The sequence below is a fragment of the Schistocerca nitens genome, chromosome 2 (genome assembly GCF_023898315.1).
Source record: "Schistocerca nitens isolate TAMUIC-IGC-003100 chromosome 2, iqSchNite1.1, whole genome shotgun sequence".
NCBI lineage: Eukaryota > Metazoa > Arthropoda > Insecta > Orthoptera > Acrididae > Schistocerca > Schistocerca nitens.
The window spans coordinates 96,082,607-96,092,784 of record NC_064615.1 but is presented as its reverse complement, the minus strand read 5'-3'; positions in this window follow the sequence as shown (position 1 = coordinate 96,092,784).

Below are 10,178 nucleotides of genomic sequence, written 5' to 3'. Positions count from 1 at the left end.
CTCACTTGGATTTAATATCACTGAAGTTTGTTTTACCTTTTCTATATTCTGAAACAGTCCTTCCGACAAGGATTTATTTTTCATGTCTTCACATTTTTCAAGTCGACATGTCAACTTAGCTTCCCTGCCCTTCCTATTTATTTCATTCCTAAGTGATTTGTATTTCAAAACTTCCTTTTACATTTTTGTAACTCCTTCGAACATTACCAATGGTTTTATCGCAGTTACGATCTTTGTACCTATATTTCTCTGTCCAACTTCTGCTATTATCCTTTTTAGAGATGTCCATTCCTCTTCAATTGAACTGCCTACTGAGATATTAATTAAGGCTGCCTCAGAGAACTTGAAGCATACGTCTTGATTCCTTAGTACTTCCATACCCCACTTCTCTGCACATTCGTTCTTCCAGACTAGTTTATTTAACTTCACACTACTCTATGTCACTACTAAATAGTGATCTGAGTCTGTTTCTCTTATCTCCCGATCCTTTTCCAAGTATACCTCGTCCTCTTGTGGGTCTCTTAACAGAGTATTCTCTATTAGTAGCTGAAATTTATGGCATAACTTAATTAGTCTTTCTCCTCCACCGTTCCTAGTACCACTCCCATATTCTCCTACAACCATTTCTTCTACTCCTTCCCCTACAACCACATTTCAGTCCCCTCGACTCTCACATTGTCGTCACCCTTTACGTACTGAATTACCCATTCGATATCTTCATATACTTTCCATCTCTCTTCAGCTTCAGCTTGCGATGTCGGCAGTTATACCTAAACTATCCTTGTTGGTGTTCGTATACTGTCGATTGTGACGAGAACAACTCTATCAGTAAACTGTTCTCACTGTTTCACTCTTTGTCCATCCTTCCTGCTCATGAAGAATCCTACGTCCCCGATACCATTTTCAGCTGCTGTTGATATTAGCCGAGTCTCTTCTGACCAAAAACCCTTGTCTTCCTTCCATTTGACTTCACTGACTCCCACTACATCTAAACTGAGCCTCAGGATTTTCTTTTTAGATTTTCTAGCTTCCGTGTAACGTCCAGTCTATTAACATGCCACGCCCCAACCTGTAGAATGCTGTTCTTACGTAGGTTATTCAGTCTTTTTCACTTGGGGCCCTCCCTCTTGGCATTATGAGAAAATGAAATACCTACAGCCGCCTTTATGATTTTTTTATTTTATTTTGTAGTTATCAGTCTTGGCGCTTCAATGCGACATCTTCAGGCTGTAGTTGATGCTGAAGGGGTTCACACGATCCCTATATATACTGCATCAGTAGCAAACATAACTGGTTACGCAGAGTATCAGAAAACTTCGGTGTCAGCATTCCAACCATCATCTGTTAACCCCGTGTCTGAGGTGCGCTGTTGCTTCCAACTGCCAACTGCTCTCTTGGAAACCCCGTCCCCGAGATCCTCATGGACAATTAGTCCTGAAACTTTGGCCAATGGAGAGATCATCATGGCACATTTCAATTGCGTGTCACATACGCAGTGGATGCACATTATGTGTTTTTTATTCAGTGGTTTCCATTCCATTTGGCGTCCTCGTGCTGTTGATAACTGCTGACTCTTTCGCGTTTAGGGGCAGTTTCCTAATCAAGGGCAAAGAGTTCTTTATGTATTTGCTATTTTATTTTAGTGCTTTATCTTTATAAAGAAATAGACCGAATGTAGCACATGAGTTGGCATGAATGAACGACATAATATTTTAACATATTTCAAATGTGCTAGTAGTTACTAAGTATTATGCAATTTATCTACATTAAAACAAAAATAGTAACAACTAAAAAAGTCTGCATTTTACCATTTAGCCATCTGGCGCACAGATATCATTTCATATGGAATCGAGAAGGCACACGCTAGTGGTCTATTGGGGTATGTGACATTGGTAGATCACAGATATTGTACTTCATAACTCTGGACCAAACTACCACAACACTACTCTGCAGTGTTACCATATACCACATGACACTGCACTTCACTACTGTACTTGATATTAGAACCATGCTGGTTCTGTCATTTGTCTAGATAGTTAGCCAGCAGCGCGCTGATGTGCAACTCACGATTCTCAGGGGCTGTGTTTCTGTATAGAGATCGGGATGTGGCTGTCAGGGTCCCACAAGACCCTTTCTGGTTCCCCCAGAAGCTTGTCACCTCACTGCTTCCAGAAGGTTGCTGTAGGTTGATGTGTGTCGGTATCGCAATGTAAGGCCTCTTCTTCTTTGTCTCTTGCCCATGCATGCTAGCAGTTCACATGCTGACAGCTCTGAGCGAGTTCAGCTTATACTACAGTTCCCCATTCCTTATTATGTTATAGACTGTTGCATTTCCAAATGATTCAGACGATATCATTAAGGGTACCGATTGCTCCACACTCACAAGTGTCTTTGGTGGGCTGTCGTATTTTTAGTAGGTAGCAGGGATAATGGCTCTGAGCACTATGGGAGTCAACGTCTATGGTCATCAGTCCCCTAGAACTTAGAACTACTTAAACCTAACTAACCTAAGGACAGCACACAGCACCCAGTCATGACGAGGCAGAGAAAATCCCTGACCCCGCCGGAAATGGAACCCGGAAACCTGGGAGCAGGGATACGGACCACTACCGACAGGTAGTGTATTGCTTCCTTGGTCGCAAAGAAGTATGTTATTCTTTTTTATGTCAGGAAGGTGCTGGTAGGTTCTCTTCCCTGTTTCGGCCCTGTCCGAGATTTCCTGGCATTCTCTCGCATTGCACGCTTTTATTTCCTGATTCGATACGGGTCGTGCGCCCAATATCTGCTTTACCTTATTTAATATTTTTGTGGGATCTAAAATTTAAAAAACCTGTCTCACACCGGCCTGATTTCGCTTCACTGATCAGGATAGTAAAAAACATGCGCATATTAAGGGAATTTTCATTCACAAGGTAGGCTTGTCACATTCACACAGTTCAATACTGTTCTATCCTGATTAAATTGAGCTTAACTTAAATCCCATAAGGCATTGAAGCAATTTCGAAGTCTCGGTGCGACGAAAATTGTGAGTCGATCTCCTGAAAACATTTGTAATAATTATTAACTTTCGGTGATCACATGGGGACGACCGGAGATCTGCTGGTAAGACCGTGTTAGCCTATTTATTTGAAGTAATAAACTGGATATCTTGAGCATACAAAACGGCAGGTTCGTGCAGTGTAAATCAGACGTTCCCCACTGATCCCGTGCAACACAGCGTAGTAAGCAAACACTGTCAATAATAATCAGTTAAATAATACGCGAACACACTTACTTTACTTTAGTTCATGTATTAAATTCCTTCTCATACAGAATCTAATCAAGATAGCGACTAGCTCAACAATGCATACATATACATCCTCCTTCTTTCACGGCTAATCGGCAAGATATCCTTCGTTCTTTTCATAAGAGAAAACATAGATAGCAGAGAAGCTATTCCATGGAGTAAATGGACGCTCCAAGGAATAACAGGGCTTGGAACTACTTTGCATTGACATTCATCGTATATTAAACTTAGTAAACATACCATATTCACACTTTTTCAGCCAGTATTGTGCACCTCTCTTTCTTAGTGCTAGGTCTAGGGGTAGGAAGCCTAATATCACAAGTAACGTCTCAGTCGATTTTGCTCAATACGCACCTGTCAAGTGCAGGAGTGTAGGAGTACAATCCTCTGTGTTCGCCGTAGTGTCTGTGCCGTCCTTACCTTCTGGCTCTGTGAGACCAAACGCTCGACCCGTGGCCCACAGTAGCGAGGAAGATTGGGTTGTGGTACGCTCTTACTACACTTCGCCAGTTGTTGCTGTTCTGTTTAGGATATTAATGCTTCTCTGGCAGACTACGTCTATATGAGCAACTTTTAGTAGATATTACTTCCACGGTACCTGTACACTTCCTTTCTTTTCACAAGTTGGTCATTCATTCCGGTTGCTCCTTTTATCAACGCATGAGGATTTAGTAGGCTACTATCTTTAGTTTATTTTTACGCACCCGTTTCTTAGTCTTTCAAGAACTACCCTACTGATTTCCTCCAATGTAACCCTTGTTTTAGTAGACACTGTAATTACTAATAGTCTCCGTAGGTAATGCACCTACTAGTACTTGTTATACTCAGAAGCTGGTTATCTGCCCCACAGAGAGAGCCGTGTTTGAACCCTTTGGTGATGTCTTCCTCAGTTTTCCTTCCAGGACATTCTAATTGCATCTGCCTGTCTGTGTAATAACCACGCAGCCTGTTAGAGAAACCGTTTGAAAAGTATATCTCTTCAGTCTCTTGAACGGGGCAGGTCACCACAAATTGTCAAACGCCCCAACATTTTGCATATAACATTCATGAGTCTGAGACAGTCACAATATTCGTTGCGCGATTTATCGAATCCTCCGTGGATTTTCCTTTCCGGAAACCGTACTGCTGTGGGCTCATGCATACTATTTGTTTGTGGTCCCTCAGTTGGCGGCACATAAGCTTTTCCTGTTTTTGGCTAGATCATTTGCCAAGCACATCGGCCTAAAGGATTTCGGGTTTCTTGGGTCTTTATCTTCTAATATTTTTGTATAATGAGATTCGAGACTTTTCAGATTCTGGGCACCCGACCCTACAAAGACATTCGTTTAATAAGTCTGTTATATATGGCAGAATGTCGTCCACTAGCTGAAGGAATACTTCTTCCAATATTGTCTCAAGTCCTGGTGATTTCTTCTTATTATTTTCATTATTGCCAGTCTCACTTCCTCCTGGACAAATGGGATCAGAACACTGTTATTCACACGCTGCTCTGTTAATTCAGTGCGAAGACGCTGATGGAACACTGCGTCTTCCAAAGTTACATCATCCGTCAACAAAGTTCTGAGTAGGTACTGAACTGCTGTTTCCCAGTCTGTCATCATCGGGCCATCGGATGTTCTCAGGGTTGATAATACAGTGGGTGATCGAACTTTCGCGGGTTTCTATGGAAAACCCCAAGCATCTGTTACCAATTTTCTACTCTTGTTTGGTGTAATAGTTCTTGATAGTGTTGTTTGAATGCCTTTTTTGTGGTCCTGTTTCCCCTAAAGATCTTCGGTAATATCTCCTTCCCCGCGTTGCTCTATGTCTTAAGGGCTGAAGGGCGGGACTCCAAAGAATTTTAAACCGTTTGGACTTCATAACAAATGTTGGCATCTCCTTGTCTTGCGCCATTTGCAGCGTTCGCACCAATTCGTCCGCTTTGGCGTCTATATCAAATCCACGTCCTTGCAGTAAATGTATGTTTAATCCTGCCTTTCAAAGATCCCAATTCGCTGTGTGTACGCCGTATAGTCGTTCGGGCTGCATATTAGTATCTAAGTAATTATCTGCGTTTGTGATTGTGAAGAAAATGAGATTACCGTCACTTTTTTAAGTCCATCACAGACCTTCCAGTTGGCAATGTGATCACTGACTTTCGAGTCTGTGAGCGTGATACCTATATTTGTTGCTGTTACTGAGAGTTTTGGTGATGTCCCGTTTCTGGAATATGGCTGCTGAAGTATGTGTGGGTCCAACTCCTGTAATACTTTCCCGAGTTCTTGTAACACCACGGCACTGCGCTTCACCTTTATCGGGCCGATTACTCAAAATTTAAGTGGTGGCAGGGTTCGCACCCATGACAGATGACAGTTCAGTTGCTAATCAAAGACGCTACCTCTAGACCAGCAAATTTAGTTCATGCTGTATCTATGTGCACATGTTGATTGCTGTGCATGTATCAACAGTACACTCCCTGTACCGTGGGAAAAGCAATACTTTCTGCCACATCTTTTAAAAGTCATGGTTGTTGAGGGTTATGTCTCTATTATACCATATTTCCAGTTACCCTGTGTGCCAATCATGTGTGTATTATGTTTAACTGAGACAGTTAAATACTTCACCAGAATTTTGACAGATTTTGTTTAACTTTTACCAGTATGTGCAGATCTCTATGAGATATAGTTGCAGTACTTGATTTCCTTTTGAAGTTGTTTCTTTAGCTAGTTAACCTACCTCAGTCAGTGAAAGCGAAACCTTATGGGACCACTTCTTGGTCCAACTCTCTGTCTGTCTGTCCAACAGTTAAACATTCTCTTCCTGAGGAATGGATAAACATATCAGACTGAAAGTTCTTTCATTATCCTAAGGTCCATGGTCCTTTGACACTGTAATAAATGCAAGCTTTTAAGTCAATGCCTTCAAACTTGTCATTTTGTCATATATTTAAGTCTTGGTTATTAAAATGGCTTCAACTGAAGCTTTTCACTTCAAGATATGACTTTTATTGCCAAGACACCCGCAGTGATGTAAACATGAAGGACGAAATACAGCTGAGGCGGTTTATTAACACCCAAGGTCATCCCTCATAGTTGTGGTTACCCTAACTACAATGTTGTTTGCAGATGTATTGATACTCAGACTCATTCAGCAAAACCTTTAGGATACTTCCTATATATATAAATTTGTCATATTTAATTTCCAGTATCTTCACATTAATATTAATATTTTAATGATTATTACTTTTCTTATTCACTGGACAAGAATAAGATTCACACCTCTCAGACTCAGTTATTTATCATGATTAAAACTTATAGCAACAAAATGTTTAATTTATTTCTAAAGATTAATATATTTTTTATACATTTTGAAATTAATTGTTTCATCAGCAACATTCAAATGTCAAGCAAATTTCTATTTTCATATGTAATATTTATTTCTAAATCCTGATTTCTTTTATCATGATTTGGAACAAGTAAAAGAAATTATGGTTTATAAATTATGGTAGATGCAAATTTAAAATTAGGTTTAAAAGAAGCAATAATATTAATTTTTGATAAAAATATTCACCTTTTTTAAACAAACATTCCATCAGCTACATTAAAATTTATATTTATTAATTCAAATGGTATAATTTTTATTAAAATTAGCAATATCTCCTTCTTAGCTACAACAATTTGCTTATTAAAATCTGAAACTTCTCCAGCACAATCCTGTATATCTAAATTTAATTTAATATCAACTCAATACTAACTTTACTTAACATTTCATCTTATTTAATACATATTGTTAGTGTTTAAAATTAACAGTTTTTTCTACACTTCTGAAACTATATTCCTGAGTAGAACTACTATCACTTTTCCATCTAAATATAATTTATCATTTTTTAAAGTAATATTTGGAACTAGAAATGAATGAAAAACAACAACAGAAGTGTTTAATAACCATCTCTCACAGGAAAAGATATCATTTTTGAGGACTGTTGGGTTACTTTTTAATTGAGTTTAATGCTCATTCAATGTTAATAAAAATCATTAATATTAACAAAAAGTATTTAATTCACTGAAAACTGATCGGTACTAAAAATAAGAATTTTACAAGAGAAACTAAATATAACTGTGGTACACTTTTACCAAATTATATTTGATGTACTGAAACAGGACCATGTGGATGTGGTAAAGCAACATTAATGATTGATAATTATGTTATGTCTTGAGGACAATTAGACTGCAGTAATATTAATCATTTATATGTAGATTCCAAAAGTTTAGATCAGCTAAACTATCAAGAATTTGTGAAAAAATGTGATGAATGATTTATAGATGGATTCGTTGACCATGTTACTTTCAGTGAAAATTATGATGAAATTATATCATTAGATGAATATGAATATAATTCAGTCCCTTTATTAGATGATTTTACTCTTGAAAGTGATGATATAGTCAAAGAATATTTTCCTAGAGGTAGACATACGGTAACAGATTGTTTCTATTAAGCCCAAGCATTTTTCCAAAACAGAGAAGTTTCAAGTCTTTAGAATGTTGTTAGACAAGATGATATAAATTTAAATCATAAATACAATGAGTTCGTTGGTGCTGATTAGAATGTCATGATTTTCAGAAAATGTGTAGCAAATTTTGGAATAATGACAAATTTATATTATTACAATAGATATGACAAGAAAAATCAGTGAAGGTAATACAGGAAAAAAGTTAAACGGTTTGTTAACGATATAAAACAGACACCTTAAAAATGTGAAATTTGAAAACATAAACATGTAAAGCATTAAACATAAAACAAAAAGTAAAACATAAAATATGTCAAAACAAAAGCTGTTAAAAAATAAATTATTATGTTCTTTACCTTTATTAAATGCTAGCAAAATATGAGCCTGAGGGCTTCATAAAAACTAGATGAAACAGAAAACCAAATTAAAACAAAAATTTAAAAATGCAGGGAACACTTAGAAAAGATTATTAAAAAAATAAATGTATTAAAACCTGTAGAAGGAAGTGGATAGGTTGAAAACCCATGGTTAGTTATTTTCATCACAAATGTTTCGAAGAACTTGTTGACATACCAAGAATTAAACAATAGCATCAGTAATAAAAGATGTATTGAATAAATATGAAGAAGAGGTTAAAAATATACATCAGTTAAGAGATGAAGAGGCAAATTATTATAAATGAAAAAATGCTGGAATATATCCATGATATAATAATAAAGTATTTCGGTTAACAACTGCTGGTAGATTTCAATTTGTTTGTGAATTACTATGATGGAGATAAATTAACGGTTTGTGGTAGGACATATAAAGGTACAATTGTTTTAAGGGGGGGCTGTAATAACGTCTGATCCAAAAAAAACTATTTTTCACAATATCATGTTCTTGAACTACACAGTCTAATCTATGTAGTGTGTGGCCTTAGAAATGCCTTTAAATGGTTAAACGTATTAACTCTGGCTGAGAAATATATCTTTGACTGAAAACTTTCTTACATGTGTTGTATTTATATTTTGACCATACGAACACATACCAGCAGGTCGAAGGTCGAATTTATAAACCTTTATGTAGAAGTCAAGATTTAAGCATAATGGGTGATGGAAAAACTGTGCCATGGAAATCGATTTAGCAACAAAAAACAGGAAGCAGCTCGAAATGTTGAACATAAGGTCTCAGCTTCTCAATCGCAACTTGGGACAGGAGAATTGTACAGGTCCTTGAATAATGTTGATATGGATGCCACTGGATTCAGACTTACTGATTTAGAGCTTCTCTGCCAGGTTATAAAGCTTTAATATTAATGTGCTAGCTTCAAAAATACAGAATGGATGATGGTTGTTGAAGATAGAAGAGTAGGAATTGCTTGTGATTTTATATTAGTTTGTAATTTGTGTGTCTATGAACTTTCAGTTTCCTCCAGCAAAACGAAAACTGACAATTGTACCTATAAGAGCAAATTTAGGTTAGCATATGCCTCGAGATGACTTGCACAGGACAAGGAAGGAGTTAATTTATTATGTGGTTTTTAGGTTAGAGTGACTCAGGAAAACACAAGAAGGGCTTCAGTCACGAAGGGTGCAGGCTGAACACAGGAAGAACGTAGATACAGAAACGATCGGTATTAGAGATGTAAATTGTCGTAGCTGTTTTGGGAAAGTACTAAAGCTCCAAGCGCTAATAGAAAGCGTTAAATCGTTATAGACACTGAAACCTAGCTAAAGCTGGAGATAATCTCATCCAAAATTTTTGCAATGTACCTAATGGTGTTCCGAAATGACAGGCTAAACACGGTTGGCGATGGCTTGTTTGTTGCAGTTACAAGTCGTTTATCTTGTCACGAAATTGAAGTAGATAGGTTCTGTGTCTCCTCCATGAACCATGGACCTTACTGTTGATGTGGAGGCTTTCGTGCCTCAGTGATGCAAGTAGCTGTACCATAGGTGCAACCACAATGGAGGGGTATCCGTTGAGTGGCCAGACAAACATGTGGTTCCTGAAGAGGGGCAGCAGCCTTTTCATTAGTGTCAGGGGCACCAGTCTGAATGATTCACTGATCTGGCCTTGTAACACTAATCAATACGGCCTTGCTGTGCTAGTACTGTTAACAGTGGAAAGCAAGGGAAAAGTATAGCATTAAATTTTACTGAGGGCATGCAGCTTTACTGTATAGTTAAATGATGATGGTGTCCTCTAGGGTATAATATTCTGGAGGTAAAGTAGTCCCCAATTTGGACCTCCGGGTGGGGACTACTAAGGAGGACATTGTTATCAGGAGAAAGAAAAATGGCGTTCTATGGAACGGAGCATGGAATGTCAGATCCCTTAATCAGGCAGGTAGGTTAGAAAATTTAAAAAGGGAAATGGATAGTTTAATGTTAGGTATAGTGGAAATTAGTGAAGTTCCCTGGC